This window comes from Ruditapes philippinarum, unplaced genomic scaffold (genome assembly GCF_026571515.1).
Source record: "Ruditapes philippinarum isolate M1 unplaced genomic scaffold, ASM2657151v2 ctg91_1_1_1_1, whole genome shotgun sequence".
Lineage (NCBI taxonomy): Eukaryota > Metazoa > Mollusca > Bivalvia > Venerida > Veneridae > Ruditapes > Ruditapes philippinarum.
Window position 1 is genome coordinate 231,839 of NW_026863704.1, and position 13,831 is coordinate 245,669.

A 13,831-nucleotide genomic window follows, 5' to 3' on the forward strand; every position below is an offset into this window, starting at 1 on the left:
ACACTGAAGTGAAGTACGGGGCAACTTTTTAAAGCTGCCACACGGCACTTGACACCTGTGGTTGTGAAGTATAAAACTCTGGAAACAAAGTGATCGCTCGGAAGCATTTATCACAAGTAAAACACATTCTATTCCTGCAGAACAAATTACTTATTCTGAAAAAAATTTTTGAAACATTAAACAATGATGTTGCAAGTTATCTCGCAGATGGATTCCAATGAGTAAAAGTATCAAATGCTTGATTGTAAGAATTCAATTTTAATTCAGTAAGATATTTTTTAAAAAGAACAATAATATAAGTAAAATATAATTCCAAATACTTGTTAGCTTTAAGTAAACAATGACTCTTACTTTTTATACATCACAGCACCCAACCATCACAATAGAAAAAGTGAACGCCTTTTATAGTAAGATATAATATATATCTAATATCAATGCGGGAAAATTAGCACGAACATATTTTTAAAAAAGAACAAAAAACATGAAAATCAGGAAATACATGAAAATGTTTCAAAATAAGGCTTCCATCAATTGTTTATATGCTCTCTTTGGAGCAGTCCGCTCCTTTGCATAAAATATCACAAATTAAAGTTCATAAGCTCGCTCTTTGCAGCAGGCTCTTAGTTCATTACTACCATTTCTTGGTAACTGTTTTAAAATCATTACAGAACACTTGTGACAATATATCTTTGCAAAGAACGGTAAATGTTCCTATTAGTGAAACAGACAGTGCATAATTCAAATGTTGTTTATGATTCCTTGAATTCCATGACATAAATTCCAAGAGGAGCCAGAGAAATTAAAAGTTGTCAAATTAAATCTAGTTGAAGTTATTTATTTAGAATCAACAGTTATTGAACTTGCCTGCAGTGTTAGAAAATGTTTGATTGAAAATAAGTCTTTATTTGCAGTTACTGTGTTGATTCTGCATACTTGTTTAATATATTTTAAACTAAATGCTATATCTGTTTTACGTGTAATTAAGTAACATGTAGAAAAGCCCATCAATATTCTCGTTATGTCGTCTTAATATCAATGCAATGGGTTTTTATGCCCCCGTCCGTCCGTCCGTCTGTCCGTACGAGGTTAACCTAGAACGGCAAGTTGGATTTTTCTTAAGTTCTACCTGTACCAATGGCTTCTAAGTTTACAACACTTTCTAATCAATATAAAGTACATAATCTGGCAAAGTTACATAACTCTGGCTTTCATATTTACCAAGTTATTGCCCTTTTCAGCACTTAGAAAATGAATAATAGTTAACCTAAAACGGCAAGTTGGAAATATCTTAAGTTCTATCTATACTTATGGCTTTATAATTTCCACACTTACTTATCAATACAAAGTACATGATATTGCCAAGTTATATAACTGTGTCATCCATATTTCCCAGTTATTTCCCTTTTTTCACTTTGAAAATAGGGCCTTGTCTGGTCAACTTATTATTTATCTTAAATTTCTCCTAATTGCTTAATTTCTTTAATGATATCTTTCATATTTAGTAGATGGATACCTTTGATGGTCCTCTAATTTTTTGTGGAGTAAGCGGTCTCTAGGGTCAAGGTCAACGTCATTGGTTTAAAAAATAAATATAAACATTTTTGCTCATACAGCCTTTATATTTTAGTTGATGTCTTAGTTTAATACAAACATGCCAAGGGAGGTCCTCCTTCTTTGGGTGTAGTAAGGGGTCATTTGGGTCAAGGTCAACGTTACCAATGTCAAGGTCACCAATGTTAAAAATAGATTTCTACATTTTTACAGGTGTATTGACCTTATTCTATAGACAGATGTTATTTATAATTGATAGAACATAAACTTTGATGGAGTTAGTGGTCTGTTGGGTCAAGGTCACCAGTGCTAAAAATAGATTTTTACACTTTTGCTCATACAGCCTTTATTTATTGACAGATATATTTTATATTTGGTTGGAAGATAACTTGCATGGTATTCATCCTTTTGATTGGGGTAGGGATTAGTGGGTCAAGGTCACTTGTGCTAAAAATAGATTTTTACACTTTTCGCATACAGATTTTATTTATTGAAAGATGTATTTCATATTTGGTAGGAAGATAACTTGCATGGTATTCTTCCTTTGGATGGAGTAAGGGGTCAGTTGGGCCAAGGTCATCAGTGCTAAAAATAGATTTTTACACTTTTGCCCATACAGCCTTTATTTATTGACAGATGTATTTCATATTTGGTAGGAAGATAACTTACATGTTATTCTTCTTTTGGATAAGTGTATTTCATATTTGGTAGGAAGATAACTTGCATGAAGTTGAATATTTTTCAACTTCACAAGTCAGAGCAATGACTTGGCAACTTATATTTTTCACAATTACAAAATGCCATGACTTTGTCAAGCTATATAACTTGTGTTTACAATTTTTTATCAATTTTTCTTTCCATAACTGAGTGAATGGGTAAACATTTTTTGAAATATTGCTACTGATAAGAATCTGAGCCGGGGGCATTTGTGTTTAACAAACACGTTCTTGTTTTCTTAATAGTTCTTATACGTCCTGTAAAAATATTAATATGTGCTTAATCTTCAGCTTAAACTATATCAGTAGGCTTATTTGATTTTTCATTTAGATTCATTGTAACACTTGGCCACCATACTCGCACTGAACATATCTAATGAAATTCAATGCAGACCTAAAACGTAATAAAAGAGAATATACGTGGCGGTTTTATTCTTGAATAAAGTATATATACGGTGTATAAAAATAGTTTGATAAATTTCAATCAGACGTCAAAGTCATGTCGATTTTACGTTGATCTAGACTTAGAATCTTATACAAAAATAATGTTTAATGACTTGCTCTTTTCTAGAATCAGTGTTGTCTTCTACATTAATTTAAATTAAGGATGATCCCGAAAATGTGAATGTCTGTAATGAAATTATTTGGAAATAAGGGGGAGAAGAGACGTGACCGCTTTTTCTGTTTTCCTCGTTGCTTTATCGGAAAAAGTACGGATTAAAATCTAACTATATGGCGCTGGGTACAAGTTTTCGGAATTTTATTTCTTTTTAATTTACTAATGCAAAATTGTATATAAAACGTATACTTCTGTGATATTTATATATAGTTTTACCTCTATAAGCAAATCCGAAACAGTTAACTTTGTTATGAAGTTCTATATATTACAAATATTTGAGCTTGTGTCTTGAGTGAGGTGCACTTTCTCGGTAGAGCATTGATAAAAATGTGATGAAATAATTTTTAATCAAATGAAAAAGTGACACATTGCAGTCTGGTACGAAACTGAGAAGTAATGTGGTTAACTTCACGTCAATCATTAACTGAATTATTGTTGAAAAGCGGTGTTAACACAAAACAAATGCGTCTATTATTGCACTGTTATTTTTCGCAAAAATAAAGTACTCAAACATTTTGCAAATAAAACTAGTTTCCTACTGAACTATTCATTCGTAAAGAAAGTACATTTTACTTATCGCTTCAAAATATATATAGTAAATTAGACACTCCCCCTAGGGTCTGCGAACAATCAAAACAATTTTAAGAAATTTAAAAAATTAAAAACAATTTTTAAAATAAAATAAATATAGTAAAAAAAATTTTAGCTTTAATAAGACTTTAAAATCTTTTTTCAATACATTTTCCATGCAAAAATTTTTCTTTCCGCCTGGGATTCTGCGTAGGCAAAAGCAAAACGATTCTACATTTTTCATACTTTAACTTTAATAATGCGATTTTTTTTTAGTACCCAAAAAATAAATTTAATTTTGGATGACATAACGGTAATACTGAAAAATGAATTTATTTTTTAAAAGATCACAAAAAAGTGCGGAGTAATAATTCATGGTCAAAAAGGGGGACACAAATGTCTTTTTAAGGGATCATCCCGACACTTTTCCATCAGTAAATTTTAAAATTTAAACACAGGGGGTTAAAAATAAAATTTTATTACCCCTGTATTACATAATATTACACAATTTGTGTTGTACACTTCCTTTGAATAACTGGATTGGTCAGGCGGCAATTGTCAAACAGATTGGCACGCGAACGTTTATTCATTCAACCGGGACGTTAAAATATCATGATATAGTTAATCAGTTACGCTTATTAAAATGGTAATTTATGTAACTTTTAAAAACACCGATCAATGTTTATGGATTTTGAGAAGAGAAAATTTGTGTGGCGTGCATTATTAAAAATAACATGTATAACACGAAGAAGCGGATAAAATGTGTGTTATATCTTTTACAAACAACCTTTCTTAAATTCTCAAGACTTTGAAGAAAAAAAATAATTATTTAAAATCTATTTATGTGACTTAAATTTTTCTGTTTGCATCACAGGCAAATCGGATAAAGGATATAATCAGGTATATTGAACACTAAAAATGCATTATCACCTGTTCTGATATTTTTCTGGATGATAATTAATCTCGATTTCATATTATGTAATTTCTTTTGTTTTTAAATGAACTATTTCATTAGCAAATAAGTTGACTTTTTATTTGCTAATAGATATATTTACACATCTTCTTTAAAAGAAAATTATCTCAGATTTTTCATAGCAACGGACCGCGTCGTAAAAAGGTCTATAGACATGTTAAATGTAAAAAAGTAAGCAAGGGCTTTTTCTGTATGCTGTATTTGTTATTCAGGCTACTTATAACGAAGACAATTTTTATTTGTATTACAAGTATTATTTTTGGATTTTCATCGTTTGTTTTCCTCGTTACTCTATAATTACCAGTTTCCACTGGCGATGTCTGTTTTTAGGCTACATCATTAATATAACATCATAATTGAAACTTGTAATTTAAGGCAAATGAGAAAATGCAAAGGCAAAGTGCCATAATTATGTTTCATGAAATCCAAAAAAAATTGTTTATCCTTTCGTGACTTGCACATTAAATTCCAACACAATCTTCAGGATCCTGATGTCATAGGAATCAAAGAGAGAATTGACAATTGTCATTTCATTAAGAGAGTTTCTTTTCCGTTATACTATCAAATGAAAACATGTTTAAAGAATCGGCGTTGCCGAGTCTTTTTTAAAATAAATTAAAATAACATATAAAGTATATTCTAATGATGTTATATTATTAGTGCTTTTTAAATAATCAAGTTATATTAAAGTGAAATATCATTGTAGAAATAGGCACTGCATTTTGAATTTACAGGCAATTCGTTCTAGAGCATTTGTAAGGTTTAAGTCAATTGTTATGAAGTAATACCAAATACAAATACATTTAAAAGGGAGTGAATAATACGAAGGACCGGTGGTGACTTCTGACTTCAGAGTTCGGATTTCAGACTTCAGAGTTCGACTTCGGATTTCAGACTTCGGATTTCAGACTTCAGAGTTCAGACTTCGGAGTTCGGATTTCAGACTTCAGAGTTCAGAGTTCAGACTTCGGAGTTCGGATTTCAGACTTCAGACTTCAGATTTCAGATTTCAGAGTTCAGACTTTAGACATAATAAAAAGCCACGTCATTACACGTCATTTCCGCACTTTCAGTTCAGTGATTAGTACGCCATGGGAAAGGGCATGTATTCTTGGATGTTATTGGTAAGTTATATATTAGTACATTGTCTTTGTATTTGGCAAATTATATTTGTATGGTTGAGTTCATTTTAATACATGTTATTCTAGAATGTAATAAAATTTCTTACAATTAGAATACTGTTTTGTTTGATGATAAAGTTGGTAAAATGTTATCAAACTTAGCCTCGAGGCACCAGTAATCAGACGATTAATACACTTACTTCCCTGCATAGAGAAAACAATGGGATATATTGTGTATTTCTTTTGTTTTTCTTTTTGTAAATTTTTACTATGGACGACAACAACCATGTTCTCAAGTCATATTTATTATCTCCTTTGGGCATCGATTTTAACGTCAAAATAAAAAACTTCAAACCAATTGTCCCTTCTCAAAATGATGACCTAATGATAATTGGTTCCTGTCGATAATTGGTCCCTTTACGCTAAATGATAAATCGTATGTTTTACAAAGTTTCTTTTATTTTGATCATTTTCAGATCTTTATACTATGGTCTTGTTCTATTGTCGATCCAGTACTTGCTGTGTTGCCAGTTGACAAGCAAAGAACTCAGGTGTTTCAAGTAAAGTTGGATCTAATACAGCATTACTTCTGTCGTGGATACAAGTACAAGGAAATTTTAGCTACACTTTTGGTCATTCATGGAATAAGAATAAGTTAAAGACAATTAAAACGACTGTTAAAGCGAATGAGCTTATTTAGAAGAGGTCCAGAGTCTCAAATTGAAACGATTATAAGTGCCATTTTAAAAGAAATATCTGGAAGTGGTCGATGTTTGGGTTATAAGACTATGTGGAGGCGGCTAAAAGATTTCTATGGATTACATGTACGTAGAAAAACTGTTCTTCGTTTGATGTGGATAGCGGACCCAGAAAGATTATATGGCTTGAGTTGGGTCCAAGCAATAACGATCCAAAAATAATAGCTCGATATTTTCTAAACAGTGTAAAGGAAAGTGGTGCTTGCAGAGTTCCAGCAGTGATACGCAGTGATCTGGGTACAGAAAATACAATAATTCGACAGTTGCAAATATATTTCCGTTTGCACCACCATGATGATCATTCAGCTGGAAAAGGCTTCATTCAAGGTAAAAGTACCTCAAATCAAAGAATAGAATCCATGTGGAGCATGCTTAGACGTCAGTGCATGGACTTTTGGATAAGTTTTTTCAAAGACTTGCGAGACACAAGTATCTATTGCGATGGTGATATGTTCCAAAGACAATGTTTAATGTATTGTTTCACACCTGTTATACGAAGTGAATTAATTAAATTTACGAATGAGTGGAATTCACATGATATTTCTAAGGGGAAAACAGATGGACCACGAGGTAAACCTGATATCATGTATACATTACCTGAACTATATAACACTAAGAATTATAGCCACAACGTTAACAAAGAAGAAGTTGATGTATGTACGGAAATATATTCGAAACCACCTAACCTTGAAGGCTGTTTTCCTGAATTCTGCCGATTGTTCAAACTTGTTAACCCGACAACGCCGACCACAGCAGAGGAAGCATTTGATCTATATCTAGAAATAATTTCGAAGATTCGAAATTATCTATAAAACGAAATAAAATTTGACTTAACTAAATTGCATCATTCTGAACCCACATTTTTAAACTTGACCTGAAGATCATTTAGATACAGTATAAATATAGAGGATATCACATGAGTGTCTTTTCATATTGAATTTATTAAATGAGTTTGATAAAATGATGGATTACGGGGCTCGGTCGAGCATGTTATCGTCAATGAGTTTAATAAGTTCAATGTTAAAAGACACGAATGTAATATTCTTTAATATCACATGTTAATTTAAAGGGGATGTCTTCCAGAATATGAGTATTTTTCTTTTCTTCGGGAAATTTATTTCTGGACACACTGAGATCGTAAGAACAAACTATTGAATAAACTGAATTTAATAAATAAAAGAGTGTCACCAGCATGGCTCGAACTCACGCATATAGTTCCAAACTCCTGACGCCTCGACAGACTGCGTCACAATAACTGTTGATTAAGACGGAACTAAATTCAATTTTATACAAATCAACTTATACCGTAGCGCTACGCTATAGATTTAAAGGTGTTAATTTACAAAATACAATTTGTAATGTGTTTATTTAGTTCATTCCTTGACAGTAACTTACTTACATATCCCTCTTCATAAATAGTACAAGAAATTTCATATACAAAATTGTTTTCAAAATTCATTTTTTCAGCCATCCGGTAGACAACACCTTTAAGTTTGATATTGAACTACTGAGCATTTGTCATTTCTGGTCCTAAATTAATGCTGTGAATTCAGCGAACGTCCGCACACAACAGATGAAGTCGACGCCAAAACGATATTACTCAAGTGTAAAATAGAAAAACATGGTTACTTCACTCCCGCGACATCAAATGTGATAGACAAGGTTTATTAACATTGTTGCAATAATTAAATTCTTGGAGTGATTTAAACGTCAAAATGATAATGTTTGCCAACTGTTTGATTCACCTTAGTTACATCAAATGAAACATTTTGGTAAGCAAAAATTGTCACTTTTTGGAAAAAAAATTTAATTACGTGTATCTATTTTTTACAGCGGGAAAAATGAACTTTTGGCTACTAAAACAAAATTTTTCAAAATATTTTTTTCAAAAATGAAATAAGATCAAAATGATGTATAACTAAATATGAAAGAGGTGGATCAAACAGTAGTTTTCAATGTCTCTTTGACCTAGTTCTATTTTTTATACCGCCTCCGTGGTCAAGTGGTTAAGGTTGACTTGTATTTACTGATATCCCCTGATTTAGGTGTCACGGGTTCGAGCCTTGCTACAGTCTTCTTTGTGCGAGAGGTTGATGCCTAGTGCTTTTTTCCACCAAGGAACGATGGAAAGGTAAACTTAACCCCTTTATATCACTAGAAAATTGTTGAAACGGGCGTTAAACAAATATCAAATCACATCAATTTGGCCTAGTTCTTCGAACTTAACACGACTCATTTTCGATCTTGGCTTTATCTAGTTACATTTTCTGACTAGCGTTGATAAAAAATTAATGCATTTATGAAGTTGCTTGAGTGACAATAAGCTTAAAATGGTCATTTTTGCAATTTGCACGGTTATGTTGACCCAGGTTTAGACCATAGATGATCCATTTTTAAACTCTACCTGAAGTTCGTCTATAGTGTCCAAATAATTCGTGTACCTAACCTAGGCTGTTTCTGTACTTTAAGTTTGAAGAAAAACAGCTGTCTATCTTTTATTGGAAAACCAACTAATAATGTGTCTTCTGAAACTGTGTTCTTTTCTATTAATTGCATTTCCAGTATATAGAGTAGTTGCTAAGCAACGGGCTTAAGTCCCTTCTCGAACAAGACACACGGACAAAGGTGTGGCGCTCCGTTCAGACACAATGAATACGTAAATCCCCGCTATTCTTCAACTGAGACATCATCACAGTTACGTGTTGGTGCATTGGTAAGTGTTTAGTGTTCCGGACTACAAATCCAGAGGTCCCAGAGTCGAATCCTGGTCAGGGTATTGGAAATTCAGAGAAGCTTTTCAGTGTTTTCCACTAATATCTAGATATAGAAAGTACGAAACCCAGCTGTAGTGTAGCACGTTAAAGAAGCAATGGGTCTATTTGTAACGACGAAGAACTACTGCTACGAGTACTACTACTATTACTACTGCTACTACTGCTACTACTACTACTACTGATACTGCTACTACTACTACTACTACTACTACTACTACTACTACTACTACTACTACTACTACTACTGCTGCTACTACTACTACTACTGATACTGCTACTACTAATGCTACAGCTGCTACTGCTACTGCTACTACTGCTACGAGTACTGCTACTACTACTACTACTGCTGCTACTGCTACTGCTACTACAAATGCTACTGCTGCTACTGCTACTGCTACTACTACTACTAATGCTACTGCTGCTACTGCTACTACTGCTACTACTGCTACTACTACTCCTACTACTGCTACTACTACTACTACTACTGCTACTACTGCTACTACTGCTACTACTCCTACTACTACTGCTACTCCTGCTGCTCCTGCTACTACTACTGCTACTCCTACTACTAATCCTACTACTGCTACTACTACTACTACTACTGCTACTACTACTACTACTGCTACTACTCCTACTACTACTGCTACTCCTGCTACTACTGCTACTACTACTGCTACTACTACTGCTGCTACTACTACTGCTACTACTACTACTACTACTACTACTACTACTACTACTACTACTACTACTACTACTACTACTGCTACTACTACTACTACTACTACTACTACTGCTACTACTGCTACTACTACTACTGCTACTGCTACTGCTGCTGCTACTGCTACTGCTACTGCTACTACTACTACTACTGCTACTCCTACTACTAATCCTACTACTGCTACTACTACTACTGCTACTACTACTACTGCTACTACTCCTACTACTACTGCTACTCCTGCTACTACTGCTACTACTACTGCTACTGCTGCTCCTGCTACTACTACTGCTGCTACTACTACTGCTACTACTATTACTACTACTACTACTACTAGTACTACTACTACTAGAATAGAGTACTCTTACTAGTACTACTACTACTACTACTTTACTAGTACTACTACTACTATTGGTACTACTACTACTACTACTACTACTACAACTACCACTAGTACTACTAGTACTAGTACTAGTACTTCTACTACCACTACTACTACTACTACTTGGCAGGTGAGCTAGAAAACAGACAAAAGGACAATGTTAATTGCATCAATTAAAACTTGTTTATTAAAATTTCTGGCTTTAACAATTAACTGCAATAAAAATCTGAATTCAGAAAATACATGTATTCAAATATTTTTCACAACTTTAATTACATATGGCATATTGCCTGCTCTCAAGTTAAACAAAAGGCCCATAAAAGCCCGAGAGGGCACTAGAACCTTACCCTGGCAGCCATGATTTCCTAAGAGCTATGTGCAATGGTGGAGCAGGTCACCTTGTGTGTTATTGTGCAGGTAAAACGGCCAAGTTCTGCTTTAATTAGGGTGCATCCTGCAAATGTACTTTCTTAGAAATACTCAAATAAAAGAGAAAAAAAAAAACTTTTAAAACAGGTAAAACTAAATGAAAAGTTTACTCATAATAAGTAAATGTGCTAATAATAATTAACATTTCAATTAAAACAAAAGCAGATCATCTTGTGTGTAATTGTGCAGGTAAAAAGGCAAGGTCTGCTTTAATTAGGGTACATCCTGCAAATGTACTTTCTTAGAAATGCTCAATTAAAAGAGTCAAAATTAAGTCTTAAAACAGTTGAAACAAAATGCAAAGTTAACTTATAATAAGTAAATGAAAATGTATTTGGCATGTCTAAAATATTGTGACCTACACTTGAAAAAGTCCTGCACTTGAACATTGATTAAATTTTAATGTAACAAAAAACTTACAATGTAAAAATCATTATAATTTCAATTTGTAAAATACCAGAAAAAACGTGTATATACATTGTTTCAAATACTTGACAGTCTTTGTGTAGGCACAATTTTGTTGTATCATAATTTTGCAAGGTGGCAACAAAATAGAATTTTCTGGATACAACTCTCACACGGCTGATCAACTTTACTGCAATAATTAACGCAAGATCAAAATGGGCATTGGGATTCAACTAAGTTACATGTACCTGAGGTTACAATGGAATTTTGCATGTTTAGCATGATCATTTTCAGTAGTACATTTTTTCTCCTGATGTCTAATCAGATGTACTATTTGCAGTTATGGTCTAATAAGGAAATTCGGTAATTGGATGATTAAGATCTTCACTTTTTTGTATTTTGACAAAACAACAAATCAAAGCATGGTCATCATGTTGCTATACACAGTTTGTCACATATTATGTCTACTACTGAATACATTTCTTTGTACACCTCAAACATTTAGAATGCAGATGAGCTACTATTTGTACAATATCAACTGCAGATATGCGGCTATCTTTATGATATGATAAACATTTCTGGACAAGGTCCAAAATCACTGGTGGCATACTCTCTGGAACATGGCGAAGAGCATGTGGCTGTTCCTTCTTTTCAACAAGACTTTGAAGAATTACCATATCCTCTTGTTCAGATTCATCATTTTCCATTGCACTAGACTCAAGGTCCCAGATATCATGTTCTGTAAATAGTTCTAAAATTGTGCATGCAAACGACCATATGTCTGAGGCTGTGGTTCCCTTTGATTCTTTTAAAATACACTCTGGAGCCATGTAGATTGGTGTGCCAATTGGTGTGCCAATTTTATTTAACCTCAGCGAAGAACATTGACTAAAATCATAGTAAAAAATAAAAATATATAGATCTAAATAAATAATGAAAAAACAAAAGATGAATTGCACGTCGCCATGATGAAACAATAATTGAATGGTTAAAATGTTTTCTTTTAATTAAAACTATATACTCGTATACTATCTTTACGGAATATACTGTTTACACTGAAAAATAATATAAAATGTATAGCTCCAAAGAATCAAGTTCACCCAGAAGGGATGATTGATAAATCTAGCAACAATTTTTATAAAACACACTTACTTTTAATCGTTTTTTCCGGCTGTTTACTCGTCAAAAAGGCGCGACAATAGTATGACGTCAGATCACGTGATTAGAGTTCAGACTTCAGAGTTCATACTTCAGAGTTCAGACTTCTTCATACTTCAGAGTTCAGACTTCAGATTTCAGACTTCGGAGTTCAGATTTCAGACTTCGGAGTTCAGAGTTCAGACTTCGGAGTTCAGATTTCAGACTTCGGAGTTCAGAGTTCAGACTTCGGAGTTCAGATTTCAGAGTTCAGACTTCAGACTTCGGAGTTCAGAACACCTTTAATGCTATATGTATAAAGCATTATGTATGAAATCTGAAGTCTGAAGTCCGAACTCTGAACTCTGAAGTCAGAAGTCACCACCGGTCTTTCGTAGAATAATGACATCGAATATTACTGCTAAAATAAACAGTCGAATAATGCAGATTTAAGAGAGTGCTACATGGTTATACTATATTTAAAACTCAACATTAAAAAGATTTGAATCAATAATCTCGAATAATAATGAACACCGAGATAAAAATGTATAACAATTTAATATATTAACATAAACAAAACTAGCAAAGACTTACAATTTACAGACACGGTGTAACTATCAAATTTAACAATTAAATTCGACAATGTAAATTGCAACATTTCAAACCCCTATAGCACCGACTAAAGCGGTATTTCCTAATGAACGAGAAAAAAAATAACAACACCTAAATAAAGTACGGGGCAATTTTATACAGTAGCCACATGATGATTTGAATAATATCAAGGTATTTTTATTTAAGATGCTATAAGTGTTTATCATTTTACTTTAAGTATATTATCTATTTATTTTATACACGGCTAAACAAACAAGTTTTGAACAGCAGTAGTCTAAAGAATAAATATTGAAATATGACGCCAGTTGAAACATTTGAAATTCGAGCAATTGTTTAAGTTTGCGAACAAGTTGAGGACACTCCTTCAGCTGATACAAGAAGATGGAATTAAGAAAGAAAAATGTAATTGGTTATCATGCGACTCGTTTTCAGCGAGCGCAAGCAATTCAAATGCAGCAAGTACAAGATAAGAGACAGGACGAGGCGATGGAAAAAGCGGCAAAAGCCGTACAGGAAAAACGACAGTATGAATAGTTCTCGAGCTTATCGGCATGTTTAATTTCTGCATGGTTCTATATATTAAATTCTGACAATACTATTGATTTTAAACAATATTCTATTTTATTTATCTGCATATATGCGAATTTGCAACATATTGTGTTTTCACGGTACACAGTTATATAAGTATTATTCTCGTTTATGTTTTATAAATGCTAGCTCGTGTTCAAAAACGATACTAAGGAGAATATTTTCAATTAATATTTTTTCTTTACTGTATATAATCACATATTGTTTAAAGATCGGACGATGGCGCTTATAAATTTATACCATAACTGACTTATGTAATTCATAATTCGAATCTATGTGCGTTGAGTGCCGATACTACTTAAAATACTCATGATAAAGAGAGGAGAGCGGCTGACTATCGCACCTTTATGTGAAGCCTGGCCTGGGTCCAGTCTGTCGATTTTGATATGCTTCTGTTCAACATATCGGCAGCCTGGGGAAATACAATTTTGATCGAAGCGCGACCTAGTATTCATCCTAAAATTAAGGGAGTAATTTAAAG

General features: G+C 33.1%; 1 long non-coding RNA gene across 1 annotated transcript; it reads right to left on the reverse strand.

Moving 5' to 3' along the window:
• Positions 1-10,343: 10,343 nt before the first annotated feature.
• On the reverse strand, positions 10,344-12,543 carry LOC132723088 (uncharacterized). Its single transcript, XR_009624693.1, has 2 exons — positions 12,166-12,543; positions 10,344-11,901 (listed from the first exon to the last, which is right to left on the reverse strand). It is a non-coding gene; the product is annotated as an uncharacterized LOC132723088 (long non-coding RNA).
• Between the last annotated feature and the right edge of the window lie 1,288 nt (positions 12,544-13,831).